This window comes from Lactuca saligna, chromosome 4 (genome assembly GCF_052625555.1).
Source record: "Lactuca saligna cultivar CGN05327 chromosome 4, ASM5262555v1, whole genome shotgun sequence".
NCBI lineage: Eukaryota > Viridiplantae > Streptophyta > Magnoliopsida > Asterales > Asteraceae > Lactuca > Lactuca saligna.
The window spans coordinates 79,735,616-79,743,720 of NC_136420.1; positions in this window are offsets into that span (position 1 = coordinate 79,735,616).

Here is an 8,105-nt window from a genome sequence, read left to right on the forward strand (position 1 = left end):
TATGATCCTTTATCTTAAGTACACACGACTGACTAAGTCAGAGTTTGACATCGGGTTTTGAAAGCTACGATTGCTAGTCAAATTTTGAAGTTATACTTGCAATTATAGTTATCAGACTTATCCAAGTGGGAGACTATTGAATAGGTGTTTAAGCCCATAACTATAATTGGTTTGTACTTGATTTGATAGTAGCAAGGTCCTTTTGGGTTTCCTTCACCCTAGCAACTTGATAACATGACTTTTGGAGAGAGAGGTTGAATTTATTATTTGGAATACTAAATTGATGTATTAATGTGTTATGAAAATAATATATTAATTAGAAATCAAGTTATTTAATTTGTATCTAATCAGAACTAAATTTGGAATTAACTTTGGGATTAAATGAACTGATTAAAAGAATATGAGTTATTTTGCAAATCAGTGATAGTTGTTAAACTGGGCTGATGGACTCCTTAATTAAGAGTGGACAAAATTCTATAAGGATGCCCTATAGATTTCGTCCAAGGCTTCTTAGTGAAAGGACTAAGGGTTGCTTAAGCCTTAAGCAGGAATATAGGGTTTCCTCCAAACACCCTAGTAGCCCTCAGCTATATAAGAAACCCCTAGGCTTAGGATTTTCAGCTAATGCTTGCATCTAGAGAACCCTAGCCTAAATTCTAAGAGCTTCCTCCTCTCTCTTTCTCATCTTCTTGCTAGTGGTGTTTGTGAGCCATTAGAGGTGCAACTTTAAGGCACTAAGCCTTCAAGAGTCAAGGATCTACAAGGAGTTCTTGTTATTACTACACAACAAGAAGGTAAACTCAAAACCCTTTTGTTATATGTTTTTCGAAAATTGTATTCTAGATCTACGGTTTATTGTTTTGGTATTCAGTTGCATGTTCAAGTAGTGAAAAAAATAGATCCTAATCAATTAGGGTTGCATGATCATATAGGATGTAGTTATTCTCATAACCAATCAGGGTTCGCATCTTGTATGTTGAAGGATTGAGCACGAGACTGGTGGGAGGAGGTGACCCGTGAGGTGGGATCTGCAGGGGTGGATGAGATGACTTGGGAGGAGTTTATGAGGACGTTTGATCGGGAGTTTGCACCATCCATCAAGATGCATCATTTTGTTAGAGAGTTCCAGGATTTAAAGCAGACTACCGAGACTATGGCAGAGATCACCCCTAAGTTTTGAGAGAGTGCACTTTTGGTTTCGCAGTTCATTGTGGATGTGGATATGAATAAGAATAGGTATCATTCCATGATGAGAGATGATATTTGGGAGTTTGTGAGTTTTTCAGGATGCAAGACCCTGAATGAGATGGTGGAGAAGGCCTGAGAACGGGATATTGAGTTAGAGCTCCACACGAAGCGGAAGCGTGAGTAGGTTTAGATAACAGTAGGTCAGGCCAAGAATCCTAGGGCCTCCAATCTTCCTAGAAGGTCCATACAGGTCCATAGCTATTGCGCCAAGTGCGGTAAGCCGCGGAGTGGAGCCTGCCGATGAGCGGGCTCAGGATGTTATGCATGTGGCCAGCCGGGTCACATGAGCCTGGATTGCCCCAAGAAGGGCTTGATTTTCTTTCCACTTCAACCAGAACAGTTATAAAAAGGCCAATTGTATGAGTTAGGTTAGGTTAGGAGGAGCGGTGGCGGCGCCTGCACCCACCACCATGAGGATTACAGATGGCCTCCTGATCAAGGCGGAGGCTCTTACTGTGATGAGTCGCGCACGTCAGCTGACTTCAGAGGAGGCACGAGAAGCGCCAGACATTGAGACTGGTATGTGATCTATTTTTCTTGTTGTTTTATTGTTATGCTTATTGTGTTATAATTTTGTATAGGGACCTTCTTCTTCAATGGGGTGTCGGCTCATGTTCTTTTTGATTCGGGGGTCACCCGATCATTCGTATCTCTTGCTCTCAGTAAGAAGTTTTGGGATGCTATGGGGACCTTGGATTCTCCACTTAAGGTGGAGATTGTGGAGGATCACACCGTGAGTGCCACGAGGGTATTTTTGTATAAGGTGTCTAAGTCTATAACTATATTTGGTATGTACTTGACCCGATTTGGCATAATCCATTTGGGTTGCATGGCATCGGAACAATTTGGATAGACTTTTTTGAGAAGAGGATATTTGTGGCTTATTAATATATTATAAGTTCTAATATATTAATATGAATTATTTAATTAGTATTGATCAATAATTAGTTTGGAATTAATTTTGTGATCAAAAGAGACTAATTCCAAGGGTTAATATGTCAGATCTAACCCTTTCTTGACTTCTCATGGCTGAAAGTTCCAAAATTTTTAATTCCAAGCCCGATTCATGCCATAAGTCCCTCATAAAGTCCTTATTAAGCTATAGAGGGTACTTGTAGCTTGCATGGACGTAAATTTGGAAACTTAACGTGATTATCCAACCTTTGGACACTAGATCTGTGCTTTGGGGCCTTATCGGGAGAGCTCAAGGGCTTTATGGATTAAGACTCTCTCTAAGGCTAAAGTTGGAAAGTTTACCCTTATAGACATCTTTCTGAATGAGATCTGAGATTTGCGGTCCCTAGATTTGATGGTATCGGCTTAATGCATCAAGAGGTTTCATTTTCTAGCCAACTCGACGAGTTGATTGGATTTTTCCTGATCTATCCGGGTGATAGAGAAACTCGACGAGTTGAGGGCCAAGTTTGACCTTTAAGGGGTTTTAGGGAATTTTGAGTTATTTAAGAAATTATTTCCGTTTAGGGTTGTGTAGAGCGTATATTGGAGTTCTGGTCTAGTCAGCTAACATGTAGTATTGAGGTTAGTCTTCTCACCACACTCATGGGTCAAATACACCAAAGTTGGCCCATTAACTGATTTGAGATGTTTTGGTTTTTGATATATGTAATGGTTCTCTATATGATTTATGTACATATTCATGTAAATACTGATGGATTAATGTCTAAGTCCGTAACTATATTTGGTATGTACTTGACTCGACCCGGCATGGTCCATTTGGGTTGCACTTCACCGACACAATTTATATGGATAGTCTTTTGAGAATAGTATATATATGATTTATATTAATATATTATAAGTTATAATATATTAATAAGGAATCATATTATTTAATTAGTATTGATCAAGACTTAATTTAGAATTAATTAAGTGATCAAAATGAACTAATTAAATATGGACTCTTATATATATGGAATGGGCTAAGTTCATTTAGGTTGGGCTAAGCTTTCATGGATAGTCCATGGAGTCTTTAACCCACGGATCATATGAAATGAAAGGTCATGGGTTTAACCCTAGTCTCCATACTATATAAAGATGTCCTTGGTTGGTGAAATTGGCACTAGTGTGGCTACACTAACAAGGGCTAGCCGATTTCACTAAAGAGAACCAAGTATTCATATTCTCTAAAGTCTTCCAAGGTGTTTTCGTGATTTGTGATTCCACTTGAGGCTTCCACACTATTGGGGCTAAGATCTTAAAGCTTGAAGACATCAAGCTACATCAAAAGGTATGTTATCTAACTAGTACTTTGTAGTATAAGAACTTCATAATATGCTAGTTAGGATTAAAGCCTTGGAAAGATCTTATTTGCAGGTATAATAGAGAAAACATAGATCCAAGGTTTATAGGGTTGCATCTACACCATAGGAGTGTTAGAATGCTCATAACCCAACAGTGGTATCAGAGCCTAGGCTTGTTTTCTTGTTATACTTGCAAAATTGCTTAAAAAATTGAAGTTGTTTGCTGTCTGATCATCAGACTCGGTGAGTCCATCAGGAGACTCGGCGAGTCCATGCATAAAAAGTGATCAAATCGATCCAACTCGCCGATTTGGTTCATGCACTCGACGAGTTGGACCCTCAGACAGCATAAATTCAACTTTTTTGGCTGGAATTGGACTAGGAACATTACCCTAAGATGTTTTTGGACTTATAAACTTGTTTTTGATGTGGTAATGTTCATGCTAATCCAATTTCAAAGATAATTGTCAATAGATTCATGTTTTGTATTAGTTTAAGGTAAGAGTTGATTCTAAAATGTGTTTTTGTAACTTGTCCTCAAGTTATATGAAAAGTCACATTTAAGTTTCATAAAACTCATAAAAGTTGGCAAAGGTTACAAAAATGAAGAGTCTTGTCTCATTGAATGGTTTTATGACTCCATAACTTGTCCTCAAGTTATGGAAGTTCAAGAGTTACTTCATTAAGTAATAAAATGTGTAACCTTAATTAATTCCATAAGTCATATAATAAAGATAAGTTAATTCTTTTATTAGTTTAAAGTCTTTCATAACTTGTCCTCAAGTTATGGAACGTGAAGAGTTTTTGGATTAAAACTACTTTAAACACATAAGTTATGGAATTAACTAGTTTTGAATAATTTAAAAAAACTTGCCCTCAAGTTTTGGAATTTGAAGAGTGTTCTCTTATGAATACTTTAATTCCAAGTTAGCCCTTAGAATTTTAAAAGTTAAACTTCAACCCATATACTTTATAATATTATAAGTTAATAATATTTATATATATGTATAAGAGTAAAGTCAGTATTACCGTTAATAGGCCTCATTCACGAAGCCGGTCTATAAGGGGGGTATAAGGTTACCGCCTATAAAATCGCAGTTTAATGGGTGTCCACTCTCACCCACCTCACCCACCGCTTCCTTGACTGGTGGAGGGTCGTTAGCCGAACCCGTTTGACAGGACTATAATTCTCCCTTCATTAAAATTATTAATGATAAATAACTAAGTAACTAAACTCTTAATAATACCCAATCTAGTTACTTAGGAAAAATGTGAATAAGGTGCTAATCCATGAAATTACACTTTGCACTTTGTTTAAGTCGGTTAGTGGAGCGTGTGTGGTTAACCAGCACACTAACTCGTATTTAACAAGGTAGGCAAAGGGTAACTTAATGTTTATCATAGTATCGATGGAGCGCGTGTGGTTAACCGGCACATCGATTGAGGGGTAAACACTTAAGGGTACCAAGTAATTTTCATGGTTACTTCACACCTTGTTTTGTGATCCTCGGCATCCCAGTCACAAACACATGAAGGGCACACTCGAGATTGAAGCATGCCATTGAATAGTTCAATGAATCTCAAAGATCTAGGAGTTTCAAATCCAATTAAAACCTAATGATTCATTTCATTTATCTTGGTGGAAATTGGTGAATCGTCATTCACCTACCTTCAAATATTTTATAGCTTGGATTAGGGCATCCCTCTTCTAAGGTATAAAATAGTTTGTTGGGTCCTAGCCTTAATATTTCATATTGGGTGTCATATTAAGGACTTTAGATCAACTATCTTGAATATCTCCCAAAAGATGTCTAGTTTAGACATATATGATCTCCCTAAATCTCTTGAAACAAGCTTTCTTAAATGAAGATGATGTCCTTTGGAAATCATGCTTCTTTCAACTCCTCCAATTATTCTCCCTAACCCACAAGTTCAAGGTCACTCAAGCCCTATTGGCAACGCAAGGTCTAGGTGTGGTCACATCTTGGAGATGTAGTCACATATTGACAAGCCGGGAGAGTTGGGTGTCAAAGTCTTGAGAAAGTTGGTGGTTCAACTACTTTCTAAGTCACATAGTGAGTTCTTTTGGAACACCTATGAAACATACTATGGCAAGATCCTTAATGATCTTATCTATTTGCATTGATCAACTTCCTAAAACTTTATGGACATTGACAATGATGACATTGGATATCTAGTAAAGCTCTCTCTTCCCAGTGGAAAGGGATCGGCCATAGTCAACTCAGTTGACCAAATGGTAAAGAGAAAGGCCAAGTCTGAGATAGTCCCGTGTACCATTATCAATGGGTCCATATGTTTATATTGCCAAAGAAAGGGGCATTAGTTGCAAAGCTGCCAAACATACCTAAGGATGTTAAAGTCAATAAGTTTGACTCTACTTCAGGTAAAGTCCGCTATCTAACTCTGCTAAGTTTCTATTATGAGATTCTTGATACATGATGTGACTGAGTCACATGGTGATGTTTTAAGAATCAAAGAAAAGTGAAGAAACTTAAAGAAAGAATATGTTGAATCTGATCGCGTAGATGGATTTCTATCGCATAGTTTGAAGATTGGATTCTTGAGCTACTTCTTAGGAGTTATGAGATATTGATTAGGAATAGATAACAACAAGTTTTCATATGGATTGTAAGGACAAGTTCTTCCGCAAAGGTTTTTAAAAATAAAAGGAAAATTTTGATTTTATTTATTTTAAAATATCCTTACAATGGCATTTGAAGAAAAATTGTTGCTTATAAAGATTCCATTAAGAGCAAGAATGGAAATATGAAATTGATTCTTTCATTTGTGGTAATGTCTAACTTTACCAAATAAGAAAAGATTCTCATCAACCAAGTTTCAATTGGACTGGAACTTGGAATCATGCAAGTTGTATAGCATGATGAATGAGAACTTTCAAGTATTGGAAAATTAAGACTAACTACTTGTTCACATGGATGTGTGAGTCAAGTAATGGACTAAGGGATCGAGTACACATTCTTGTGCACTGGTCAAGTCCACCACAAAAGATCGATAAGATTATTCTTCATAATTTACTAAAGCTTAGTAAATATGGTTATACTTACAAGCTTAAGTGTAATTCTGAGATATTGGAAAATGTTCCAATGTAAGGCAGAGCGAATAAAAAGAATCAACTTAGGCAGAAAGATAAAAGTTTCTCAAATCTGAAAAGATGGGAGAGTACTTTAGTATCAGTTTTGTGATCATCTTAATGATTAAGAAACCATAAAACAATTATTTCTCTAAGGGAATCTTAGTGCATTCTTATGACTAAGAAGAGGAATCTTGAATTGTTGAAATGGTTAAGTCAAGAAGATGAGTCATACTTCATTCCAATATAAGTCTTAGAGTCATACTCCAAGATTGTAATTTTAGTGATATGTCTTAAAGAAGGTTTAAGACACTTGTCAAATGTAAGAGTAAAAGTTTCCTACTCTTGTACATTTTAAATTGGTAAGTTGTGATGTTTTGAATAAAACAAAGACCAACTAAGGCCAATTGTGTGAAGTGTTTGTCTTGATTAGAATCTGCAGTATCTCTTGGATGTTTGACAAGGGAGTCTTATAGATTGAGAGGACAGTGGGAGTCTTAAAGGTTTTGAAAGTCTCAAGAACTATTCAAGAATAAAACCTGAAGTTCTTCACTAGCACACGACTTGAGGTTTATAACCTAACATGTTGACATATTCTGTGCCCATTACAGTTAAAGTTGGCTTTGCATATGAGTTCTTAGAGTTCTCAATTGGTTGCGCAACAACTTGGAAGAAATAGCAGGCCCTTGAGCTGCTAGGTGGCCAGAAATCAAGATTGAGTTCAGTCCATATGAGTTTGGATTTGTCATTATCCTTGTCTTGTGACTATGGTTTTGACAATTCACATGGATAAGAACATCTACACCAGTAATTCTAAGTGGCATAAGGCTTCCCTCCGATTCATGAAAATGATGGTGAGGAAACTCTTCCGCTAAGTAGATTTTAGCTAGATAGAAATTGTAATATTTGCATTCTCAAAGTCGTTAGTGGAGCATGTGTGGTTTACCGGCACACTAACCTGGACTTGTGAGAAGTGGCAAAAGTCTAAACAATCAAGACTATGATTACGGCATCCCTTTTCATAGTTCTTAAAATTGTTCAGACACACAAGTGTGCTATCTAAGGCAAGGTGTATAATTTTGATAAAGTTTTATCAAAACAATCTAGTATTAGAAATCTAATCTTTGGTAAGAAAGTCAGCTGATTTCTGAGTACATATTAAAGCTAGTGGGAGCATAAGTGTTATGCTCATAATCATCATGTTAGTGGGAGCATGATAATTATGATAAAGATTGCAAGTTAGCAATGTTAATTATAGAAAACAAAGTTTCAATTGGGAATGAGTTGTTTTGCTATAATTAAGGGAGAGAAAATTATACTTCATCTCAAATCTATAAGCTTAGACAGTGAGGTTTTAATCATTTAGTCAAGGATATATATATGAATTTGGAATGGCTCAACATAAGGAAATTCTGTATATGGGACCCTTATTTGCGTTCTAAAACTCGATTATGATTACGGCATCCCTTTTCGTAATATGAATTATG